A 13097-nucleotide genomic window follows, 5' to 3' on the forward strand; every position below is an offset into this window, starting at 1 on the left:
CTCTGCATGTGGATTTACCCTTGGAAAATGAGTTGTTATGGTAACAACACTCTTCAGGACTATTGCCAAAGAGTGGCATATCAACCTCCACATTATGCCTCTAGGGCAGGTCTCCAGCTGCTATTTCAGAGAAGTAAGTGTTCAAGAAACTTCTACCAAGTAAATATTCATTCCTCTAAGTACTAAAACGAAACCACGCTTATAACAACAGTAGGAATCTTGTCTGTGAACTGAAAAAGTACATCATAAAAATAAAATAAAAAAACCAAAACTGGGCAGAATTAATGAATATATTTAAAATAAATCAGGCTAAGTATAAGGCAGTAATGTCAGGGCAAAAAAGAAAACTTTGATGAGAAGAAATATGTGTAGATCTGACAGTAGAAGGATAATGAATAATTCCTTCTTATCCTCCAGATAAAATTAAGTTTTAAAAAATGTTTATGTTTGAATTTTACAGCATTTTTAGCAAACCTAGATGACATGATGCAAATTTAGACTGAATACAAAATAAAAGAATGATTTTAATTTCTCAAAATTGAAAAAGATGGAAGAGAAATAAAAATTATTACTATTTACAGCTGTAGTGTGTTGACCGCTGGCTCATATGGGCTACAACCTGGGTATCCAGTTTCATGGTGTACTATAACTGATCACTTACATAAGCAGTTACAAACTCTTAATTTTGTCTCAATGAACGCTAAAAAAAATTAAGGATGGAAAACAATCTTCCTTGACTAGCTTTTGTTATGCTACTTTAAATGTTAAATTGGTTGACAGTGGTAGTAAATCAAACCTACCAGTGCAGAGTAAGCGTATTGAAATCATATCAGCTGCCTTTGCCTTTACTAGGCAAAGATGTAGGGATTTTTCCAAGCCAATTTGCTTTCTCTCAAGCCATGCTGCTGTCATACTGTCAGGATTGAGCTGCTGCCTAACCCATAAAATCAACCAGCCCACTGGGACTATTCTGGTTCTGGCTAGTAGCCTGGTCTTTGAAAGTGATAGTTAAAATCTGATCAGTTCATGTGCACATGGACTTATTCCTTTAACAAACATTTTAATCAGGATTTTTAAATACATACCGGAAAAAAAATGCATTCACACTTCATGGGCTAATTGTACAGACAACCATTGGCAGAACAAAAATCCCAGTTCTCCTCAATCCCATTTCCTTGCTATCCTGAAGATCCTTTGAAATATGTTTTCCAATCTAACCTTTCATTTTGAAAAGCAATTTGAATACCAGGCTACTGTGCATGCATTAAAATAAAAGGGGAAAAAATACAGCCTTCTGTAAAAGTGAGTGTTAATGAAATTTAAACTAATGCCTTAATACTAAAACAACATAAATTTTCTTATATGCAACCCAGGTGCACACTTGAAAAATAACATCATGCCAGAGAGAGATGGCAGAGGGGGAAGATGATTCACAACTGAAATAAAATAGGTTTCACAATTATCCTTTCAAATTTCAGCTGCAATTTAAAAAATATGCTTTCAAGTATCAAACTTCCTGCTAGAGTTAGTAGGCATGCAAATCATATTAATGCAGTATTTCACTGTGAACACTAGATTTTTAGATGAGTATTAATACCCTAGTGAGGTGACTAAAATACACTGGACAGTTAGAAACTGTTTCCAGTTTTTCAGAGTTTTCACTTTTAACATTCCCAAAGTAGAAGATAGTCCAGATCTGTTCTATTTTTGACCCAAAGGTACTGGTTAATTAAAAGGAATATGTTACTGGTCTTTGAGTGGAAAGAAAAAGAGAAACATACTTTTCCAAAACTTCCTTTAAATTTTCCTCTTGGTTTACTTAAGTTAGCTGACTTGCATTAGTTTCCAAAATTATCTTGTTAGATCAGCTCAATTAAAAAGAATTGTTTATTAACATAGACTAAATTTGAAAACAAATCACTTACACACAGTAACACTTGAATGCAGTTATAAGTTATGTATGTGTATATGTAATTCTTCCTGCTGAACTGCAAGTTAAAATCCTAACCATTAAATCTCTCACTGCATTGACAAACTGGGTCAGGAGTGTTAGAGGATCCAAGTAACCATAGGCTTTCAGCAGACAGAAATTATTATGCCTGTACCTATTCTCTACTGATGGCAGTGCCCGAGCCCCAGGTGTAATTCCTCTTCCTATCTGTTTCAATCTCTGAAAGCCTTTAATTTCAACTTTAGCTTCCTTTAGCCAGATCTTGAAACCATGGTGGAGGCTGGGGTCAGAAGCGGGTGACAAAGGCTGGCTTTCCTCTAACCTAACACTCACAGGGGAAAAAATCACAGCAGAGAATAAACTCATGATGCAGATTTTAAGGACTTCTAAAATGCCGAGTATCTGCTGAAGTATCAAGAGGTGCATTCAGAAAAAAATGAATTACATTACCCAGGAAAAAAGCCATCTTTGTTTTTGCATTCTTTATTCTTGGCTTTCTCACCTTATGCCAAAAGGGAGAAATATCAAGAAGAGAAATACAAGCACAGGACTCAGCTGGGGGCTCGGACACACTCTTGGCCATGGACAGCAGCAAGTGGTGCAAGTCCATGTGTGTACATCTACAAGAACAACCACAGACATATCCACTAGCTGACAGTTCCTGGCTTGTCTTGTTTCTAGAAAACATTAGTACTTACACACCCACGACAAAAGTAGTATTATTTAGAAAAACTTTCCCTTCTGTTGATTTTTAAAGGCTGTAAATATGCCTCATTGTCTATAAAAATAGCTCCCATCCTAATCCAACAATGCCAAAATTGGCATTTTGGTGCTTTTCTTAAATATTAATTAGAGCCATTTCCGATATTCTCAAGGAAGTATTAATAGTAGCAGTCTACCTATGAGATCCCTCATCAGAAAAATGCACAAACTAGATGAAAAACTACCAGGTATAGAGGAAAAATGAACGAGTTTAGTTTAATCTAAATTCAGCCCATGCCTGTGCATGTGTGTGTACACACACACTCAAAGTGGTCCAGACTTCTCTGGGAGAAAAAGGTGAAAGAGAGAAAAATGCGATAGAGAGAAACTGAGGTAAAAGAAAATTGCAAGAGTAAAGTAATTTGCACAATAAGAAAAGGAATAATTCTAAACAGAAATGCAATCCTTTTTTTAGGATTATTTTAAAATAGTTTTGATTTTTTACAAACTTTTTGAAATGTTTTAATTTTATTTGTTTCTAATATTAACTGAAGTTTTTTAGCTGATAATTTGAAAATTCATTTAGCTTAATTGTCATTTGGGATAAATTAATTTTGAGTATCTATTATGACAATTACATACAGCTACATTTTGAACTCTAATGCATTTTTAATAACCTTCATCAGCCAGTGATTTGAATTTCAAATTTCCCTCTATGAAGAAGTAAAAATTAGATAGTTTTGTGCTAATTTTCATAATAAATTGCTCTTTATTTACATTGCAAAGCCTCCCTTACTCCAAGTAAACCATAACCTTAAATGAAACTTAGTACTCAAAATACTTATTATATTTCATATCCCTTTATTAAGAGAGAACAAATTACTGAGACAAACCTGTTGGCCCTCGCTCATACACCATAACCTTCTGTTTGTACCTGTCTGCTTCCTTTTATAGCGACTGCAGAAGGGTCCACGCCTCTTCCCATTTCCACAGCAATATGGTAAACATTCCCCAGCAACACAGACACATAATTCAGAGTAGCTTCAAGGGAAAATGTTGTCATTAGGAAAAAAAAAAAAATCCTCACATAACGTATTTTTTTACTAGTGTTGTAAACTGCAATCTAGATAATTATGTCTTTAACTTTCATCATGAACTTTTATTATTTATATAGTATACCTACTTTCTACACTTAAATAGTGAAAATAGATGCACAAAATATTGCAAAAAATACAAATGCAAAGCCAAGTGCTGAAGGCTAGGAAAGGAAGACCTCAATATTTGACTGCTAATTCCATAGGCCTAGTTTACCATTTTCCTATTTATGGCACTGGGCCCCACTGGGTCTGATTTATGGCCCTCCTACCCTGTATCTTATGACAAACAAATATCTTTATGTTTATTGGTATGTATTCTACACTTATTATGATACACATTATGATACACATAAATATATAATTGCATTTGATTTTCCATAACTATTTTTCACCACAGTCAGAAAAAATGGTGAATACCATTCTGCTAAGTAGAGGCTTTATAAATTTGTTTTACTGTCATAAATTCATAATGTTTAATGGTATGACCTGACTTCTCAAGGTTCTTCTGTACTGGTCATCTCACAAGTACATTTCACACAGATAGTTTCACAAATATTAACTTTCACAAATATTAACACCTTCCTTGCTTCTGAGATGTGTGGATTATAATGGCAGGGAAGAAACAAGAAATTGCATGGTGAAAGCAAAATAAAGTAGAAAAAAAATCCTTTAAAATTTTTATTTGAATTTAAGATATTCAGATTTCGCTTTTCACTTGCATTAAAAAGGGGAGTTTGGTTAGTGCAAATCTCCACAGCAAGCCCAGCTGTTTTATATTCTAGCTCAATTCTTTCTTCTTGATTTCTCCCCCAAGGACCAATAAAGACCTGCTTCAGATGCCTCAATTCCAGTCTGTCCCCTCCTAAGTGCCCATCCCTCAGCTTCATCAGAGTCTCTGCTACTGAAACCCTCTCTTCCAAACACATGCTCTTCTTATTTTGGAATGTGCCTCTCCTGGGCCATGTCTGAGAAGTGAATATCTCCCAGCTGCTGGAACAAATGAGGTAGTGTTATTGGAGAGCAATTTACTTGGGTGTAAAAACCTGAACAATCTCTCCTTGCTTTCTGTTAATGTGCACCTGCCCTGCTGCACAGAATTTTTTTACCAGGTATAGTCGAGCTGAAGTGATAGACCATGTCCATGCTTTTTGCTTGCTTGTTCACCTCCCTCTCATTGTTGAGATTGTTATCTCTGCACCAGTCTCCCTGGCTATGGGCAGTCAATTAAAATAGATTTATTACTTTTAGTAATATATATTTTTTTCAAAATCTCCCCATCCCATTCTTTGCTTCAGCATTTTTCATAGCAATTATTTGAGCAGCCAGCTTTCCATTGACCTTGGAGTCTCTCACAGCTTTCCAAAGGATAAGGTGCTTCACAGAGTGCCAGAACATTTATTCCTTTTTTCTCCCACGCTCTAACATTTGGTCTATTTCTTCTCTTAAGTTTAATTCAACCATTTTCCTTTTGTGACCAAGTGCCAGAGGAGATACATACAGAGAATGGCTCCATGATCTCACCTCAAACACTTTTCCCTGTACTAGTCTATAAAAATGATAAGTAGTTCTTACAATGAATACCAGTCTTTAGCCCTGAATGAACTGAGGGAAATATATTCCATTACTCAAGAGAGAAAATTATCTGAATTTCCATCATATTCAAAGTTTTACAGATGACATGAAACATTTTAGCTGTCAAAGTCAGAAGTGCTTCCAAAAAATATGAAAAGACAGGTTTGCAAGGCTTTGAACTTTGCCAAAACATGGCTAGGTTTCCATGGCAAAACCAGAATATACATAACTGACACACAGATCATCATATCCTCTACTATAAAGCAATAACACTAGAGCAGTTCAAAGAAAAGTTCTTCTGAGACTGTTTTAAGAGACACTAGGAAGATTAAATATATTTTTCCACCACTGAAATATTCTCAGGAGAGGGCAAGACACAATACATGCAGCACAGAGATATACCAAGAGCTATAGTAGCAACTTTAGCGACATAAACTTCATAGTTCACAGGAAACTCTGTGCTGGATGGAAACCCTGGAGATCATCTGGTCCACCTTGAAAGCAGGCTCTTCAATTAGGTTACAAAAAGCCTTGCCAAGCTAGGTCTTCAAGATTTCCACTGAGGAAACTGACCTCTCTGCTTAGCCTGCTCTCACCTTTAGTTCTAAACATCAGTTGGCTATTTTTTTTTTTTTTATTCCTTATATCAAGCTGATTTCCCCTGAAGCAACTTCTGCCCATTGCCTCTTGTCTTTCCCCTGAGGATCCCTGAGAACACCTCAGCCACCCTATCAAAATTGGAAGGCTGTGATTAGTTGTCCACAGGCCTTCTTTCCTCTCTAGTGCAAATCTAGTTCCTTCAGTCTTGCCTCAGGTTCTCCAACCTCCATCTTGCTCACTGACACTCTCTGGAGTTTTTTTCCTGTCTTGAATAGAGCAGTGAGGGGACCAGAATCAGAGACAATATTGCAGGTCTGGCTCAATATGGAGAAGCCTTCCAGGCTGAGTTCTCATGCTGCTGCCCATCCTCCTCCTGAGGTTTTCCAGGACATGGTTCATTGCTGCCACACAGCTGACTGACTGACGGCTCAGCTCACTGCCCAGCGGGATCCTTGGGGCAGCAGAGCTGCACTCCAGACAAAGCTCCCAGCCTCTTCTACTGCTTTAGTCATCAGGCCGCAGCTGCAGGACTTCTTGTTTAGCCTTCTAGAGGTCATACCTCCAGCTTCCAATCCTGGAGATATTCAAACCACAACTGGACATAGCCATGAGCAATGTGATGTGACTGACACTGCTTTGAGCAGGGGATTGAACCAGATGGGCTCCAGAGGTCCTGAATTGTTCTATGCTCCAATGACATTTTACATTTAGTTTTATATTAGATATTATTTTTTATATTCTACTTTTTTCTCCTCCTGCTGAAACATTTAAACATTGCTCCCCTACCTAGTATTACTTTTTCCAAGAAAAAGGTTTAGTCTTCCAGCTTCTTTTCATACTTAATATAATGGGAATATATTCTTCTATTTAAACAGCTGATTTGTAAGAACAGAGTGTTTCTTTTGCTGCAAAACTGTACATACACACTCAACTATTACTCTGAATATTTTGTACTAAACTGTACATGGATCTTCACATATAAGAACTGCCACTAACAGGTCTTGGTGTTGCTTTGTGTTCCAAGTAAAGATTATCTTTAACTTTCCTACTTATATTTCCTTCCTTGATACTTAGATTCAGCCACTGATGCCACATTTGAGGAATTCAACACCACACATTGACACTTACTTAACATGTGAATTTATACTTCAAATTAATACATTGTGACTTAAAGGTTTAGATGGATGAATGGATACAGGAAGGAACTCGTAGGATCACTTATGCATTTTAAGTCCATATTTGTAGGATTTCAAGGTCCTGTCAGCATGCTCAACTTGTACATTTCTTCATTACATGATTAAGGAAAGAAGAAGTCATTGCCTTGAAACAAACTTTGTCAGAAAAGATTTTGTTTTATTTATTTGTATGTTGCCCTTTGATGTGCTCAGACTCTATTAATGGCTTTATTACCAGCACAGCTCCAATTATTCCTGCAATTTCCTTTCTGGTACACAGAATGCTTGCTTTGAACAACCATGCTGTTCAAATACTTCTATATTTTAGAGGCCATCTGATAATTACTGCAAATCTTTTTGTTTGGTGACAGAACTGTAACTATTTTGCTAACAGTTATTCATTTAAATAGGGTTAATTTTCACTTCATTGGCTGAGTTAATAGCAGCCTATGGAAGCAATGTCCTTCATAACCTTCCCATACCAGCCACATGATTTTGCTACAAGACATTACTTGAAAGTGGTGTAAACAAATATTTGAAGATAATTACAAGTCAAAATGCAGAAAAATAAGGTTATAATTTTCAGGAATATTTAGTCACCTCTGCTGTGGAAGACTTGGCAAAATAGGGATGTAAACACCACACACAAAGTACATTTGTGCACTTCTTTCAACCTCAAAGAACAAAGAATTACAAAAACTAATTGTTAAATTCCCAATTATTTGCAGATAAACTTAAAATATATTATTCAAAACTATAGTCACATACACTCATTGGGTTCATAAGAAAATACAACACTGAGATCATTATTTTGAATTTTTTGAAAGAAGTTCTGGAAAACAAAAAATTACTATACTTAGTAAGAGGAGAAGAGGGAAAGGAAAAAGTGTGCTAAATCTGGGAGGGTTTTCAAAGCAAACAAGATCTGTGGTTACCAGATCCTCATAAGGTATTCCTGTTTAGCTTACACCAAATATGAATTTTTGAGTGAATTTAACCAGATGAGAAAAGAAAGACTTATTGAGGAACTATAGATCAACTAAAAAATAGTAGAAGCAGAATGGTCAACAGAGCAAAAAAAGGCAGGCTTTAATTTGCGATTGTGAAAAACAGACAGCATAACAATTATACCAAGAAAAAAACTGCAGAAGAGGAATTCAAATAATATTTAAATTTAGAGGAAAATCAAGTGTCTTAATATATCTTATCATAAAAAGCACAAGAATTAGGCCTAACACTTACATTTTGATGGCTGTCTACCTTTCTTTTTAAGAACACCTTTACAGCTGAGAAACCATGCAATATAATAAGAGAAATAAGAGTAACATGCCAGATTATAGAAATCCATAAGGAAACTTGCACCATTTCTGCTTTGTAGTGAACACGAGCAACATAAGAATATGAAATACTCCACAGTAAAGCGGAACTCTTGGGCTAAACGAGAATAAAAGTAGGCTAGTTCACCTTTCTTTAGCAATAAGAATCTTTATTTAGGCAACTTGGCGATGGCTAGAAAACATGAAGGAAAACAATAAACCAGAACAACTCAAAGGAAACTAAGTGGAAACAATGAGAGAGAAGTTCTTATGGTTATGATTATTCTAGTGCTAACTATATAAGTATTTTTATTTTTCATGTCAGGGCTGTAATTACATTTGAGAATTGTGGGAGCTAGCACATATACGACTGTGGCAAAATTCAGTGGTTTACAAAGTTATCAGGAGTTCACTTATCCTGAATAAGCACCACATGGCTTAAAGGTCATCTCAATTAGGAAGAGACTAGGAACTGTGCTGTAGAAGAATAAATATCTTATTGTTCCTGCAAACAAAGAGAACTTGTCCCCTCCTTCCTCCTGACAAACAAGACTGTCTGGGTGTGCATTTGTGCACACATACACACAAGAGACCTTAATGCCAAGAAGTGTTTGAGATGCTGCTGCAGCTGGTACAAGAACTTGCCATAAATCACTAGGATTGCATTCCACAAGTTTCTTCAGGACAATCAAGCTATGAAATAAAATTGTAAGGTATATACCATTGTGAGGTCCTGGTCACAAATTTAATCCAGTAAACTACAGTTAGAAGGCTACTGCTGTCCTCTTTCTTGATTATTATCTATTTTTGTGGACACATATTATATAATGTGCTTAACACCATCTGTCCCATACACATTTTTGACTATCAGAAGTTGTTGCTAAAATGTTTTGCAATTTATTTCCCTTTGCATTTGCAGATTTATATAAAGCACATCATAATTGAACATAATGACAGGAAAAACAACATAAATCTAAAAATCTTATCCTACTTTAATCTTGCTAACTTAAAACTCAAAACCTTGGAGATAGCTGTTATTTACACAATCTTAACAGAACAATCTCTCATATTGGGGGGATTAAATCAGTAAGTCTTGATCTCTATGCCAGATGTCAGCTATTTATTTATTTGAAGGGTAATCACAGTAGCACTGACAGATTCAAGCTTGTCTTGCTTCAAGAGAGATATATCTTGTCAGGGACAGACCCAACCCCCAACACCTTCACTTCATGTGAAGGGTATTTAGCTTATAAATGAAGAAGAAGCATGCATTAATGGAATTGGACATTTTAGATGGAATGGAAGAATCCTTATTTGTTGATTCCTATTTTGGTATTTATGTACTACTGTTAGTAATTCAGCTATATCATGCTTAAGTGGCATTTGGGCTCGTAAGTAACTCTGTTCTCTGTGTAGCTGGGTCTGAAGTACCTATGATCAAGTTTAAAACACAAAGATATATCTACTGACCCCCTCCTCGCATGCCCACACCACAGCATGTCACTTTTCTCTACAGTAAACCCCAATGTGAAAGTGTTAATTTCTATTTTCATTCTTTCTTGAATATTTGCTCCATCCCCTGGGATCTCTGGCAAGGTTTTTGATCCTGATGGGTCAGAATCTATTCTGGTTAGTTGCTCTTCAAGCACTACTTTGCTCTTTCTAATTCTGCTTTAACAATTAATTGGCCAACTGTGTAATGCTTTTTCTAGTTCATTTGGATACTGTCCAGCTGTGGACATTTGATCTCTCATTTCTAGTGATCTTCATGATGATTTGGCAATGCTCCTGAAAGCCACTCCTAATGGATTAGAAGCACAGGTACTGTGTGGTCAGTATGTCTCCAAGGCATAAAAATTCACTTTTTATATAGTATATATGAATCTATATAGTGATTTTTTTTAAAATCTTCTATTACAGAAGTAAGAAATATTTTTTATTTTTTGCTTTCTTTTAAGTTGGTAAAGTTGTGGTGGCTGTTTTTGCTCTTTTCTGACAATGGAGGGGTGGCTATCAAGAACATACCCACCCTTGGCATGGATGCAGAGCTATTGCTATTTTGTCCCCTCTTTGGAGGGAGCAATGGGAGTCAATACAGCTGTTCTGCACAACCTCCACAATGAATGTTCAAGGGAAAACAGAACAGCAAAGCTATAAACTTACCTGAGCAAGACTGCAATGGTCTAAATTTACAGTAATGAGAAGTTTTAATTTGATACCAGAAACTGCAAGGAAGGGATGAGGTCACGTTTTGGCTAATGAATGTAATATGCACTGTTGCTGTTAGGAGGCACTTGTCTAGGACTAAGGTCATTACTGTTATTTATAGTAAGACAATTACTAGGAAAAAAATCAACACGAAAGCATTGCACAGTGGCAATTTACAGAACTATAGAAAAGCAAATAAACCCATACATAGTCTGGATACTGAGAGGAAGTGGGGAGGGGAATAAATTTTCTAAAGAGGACAGCCTTTTTACTCATTAATGACTATTTTTTATGCATATATAAACCAGAAAATATCTATTTCTAATTATTTTAGCTTTGTGTTACCAGTTCGGGTTTTTTTTCCTTTGTCTAGCCCCTTCTATAAATCATATTGCCCAGTACACATGTTCATTACATAAGCATAGGAGATATATAGTCATCTTGGTAAATTATTTTAAAGAGGAATTTCATTTGAGCCTCATTTCAAGCTCAAACATGGAAAAGTGGAGACCTTGATGAGTTACTTACATCAGGGTACTGTTTGTCCTGAATACTGATTTGAACACAGATAAATCAAAGATATTAATTTTTTGTATATTTCCACTTGACATGTAAAATTTTCTTCTATAACTATGTGTAAGAAAGCTAAAAATTTGCACAATACAATCTAATTCTGTGCTACTCCTAGGCCTTCTCCCAAGGTAACCTAAATTGATCTAAAAGTCTGAAGCACATAAGTGCTTCACAAACACAGTGCATTCTGAGTACCCCTCTACAACAACCTCTTCTAATACTTAGAAATAAATTTGTATAGGGACAAGGATCTCAGATCCAATATATATAGTCTTATATTAATAATAGCAAGTAAACAGAGCATTTTGTCCCTTTATGCATGTTCTCCTTTCATAAGGAGTCAGGCTTGCAACTTCTATTTTAATCTTTCTTTAAAAATAACGAAGTCTCAATTCTTCAATATTTAATAATTTTTTTTTCATTGATTCTCAGAGTTAATCTTCAACTTTTCATACCATATGCCCTCTGTTTTTTGTGAGTGAGAAAGGAAATGGAGAATTTCAAGACAGGGCTAATAGTTTGCACTGACTAAAGGTAAATGTGCATTTTGAACAACTTCAAAATATAATGAACGAATAAAGGTCTCTAGAAAAGAAAGAAAGAAAATCAGGGTTTTTTCATCCAACACCAACAATCAAATAGCTATATTTGATTCTGTAACAACCTGGACTGTTCCCTCAATAGTCACACTTGACTATTCACAACTCATGCACATCTACTTCACCACTATTTATTTATCAGAATGGAGGCAATTGAAGAGAATCATCACTATGAAATAATAAAATATCCTCGGGAAAAGAATCAAACCAGAGAATAAGATTCTTGGTTTCTATTTTGTGAAAATATACCTTCAGAAATGATTTCATGGCTTTATTTGAAAAATGGATATAATCCAAGTGAAGAGATACAATTCCTCTTTCTCTACAGCCAGAAACACATTATCCTTTTAAATAGGAAACAGGGAGTATCCATTTCTTTCTCTTCGTACCCTCACAGAAGGGAAAAAGAGGGAAAAACCGAGATGTAGAGTAAAACCCCTCCTTTGCATTTGCAAATGGTGACTCTTGCATCAGTACTATAACATGCAGTTGCATAGGTATCAACATTATTTTCTTAGCTTCTGAAACAATCCCTGCATTTCATATTATTTTTCTACAATGATGACAGTTGACAGGCAACAGATAATGTCTTTCTGAGTCCTTTAATACATAAAGTATGCTATAGGCATAACAGGCTCAAAAAAGAATGAAAAGAAAATAACACAAAACAATTCTGCAAAGCCTTGCAAAAGAGCTGTGGCTTCATCAGAAGCCACCACTGGAGCAGGATGCTGGCCTGTGGGCACATGGAGAGAGCACCTCAGGCTGGAGATGGTTAGTTGACAGGACTTATGTCCGGGCAGGGGAAGCCATGCTAGAGCAGTCTGGCTACTGGAACTTAAAGGCAATTTTGTAGTTTTATGGTAAAAAATCACACCTGCCTTCAAGAGATATAAGATTATATTCACACTTTTTCACTGCTTGCTGCATGGCCCTTGGTTAAGTCATTTTTGTGTTTCAACTTGACAGGTTTAATGGAATATCTAACAGTGATATGTCATAAAGCTAACAGTGACTTGATAGAAGACAATAGCACAAGCACAGACTCCCACCCTGTTTTAGGATTAGGCAACATGAAGTCTACTGACAGACTTTCGGGGGTTGATAAACAGTAATGTAAGAGACAGAAAGAAAAACTCATGCTCAAATATCTTGTTTCCCATCACAGAAGTGCAAGTGATAGAGAAAGCAGGGAGTACCTCATTCAGTGAATCCCAACTTTTTACTGCTAAAAATTTTTTGTTGACAGAGCTTGTAAATCTTGAGTTCTGGGAGGAACCTTACACATTTGAGGAGTGTTACCA

General features: G+C 36.0%; 1 protein-coding gene across 2 annotated transcripts in view; it reads right to left on the reverse strand.

Moving 5' to 3' along the window:
* Window positions 1-13097, reverse strand: part of DOK6 (docking protein 6) — a 246983-nt gene that overhangs the window by 141374 nt on the left and 92512 nt on the right. The gene's annotated exons all lie outside the window — the stretch shown is intronic.

The sequence above is a fragment of the Lonchura striata genome, chromosome 2, assembly GCF_050655825.1.
Source record: "Lonchura striata isolate lonStrDom1 chromosome 2, ASM5065582v1, whole genome shotgun sequence".
NCBI lineage: Eukaryota > Metazoa > Chordata > Aves > Passeriformes > Estrildidae > Lonchura > Lonchura striata.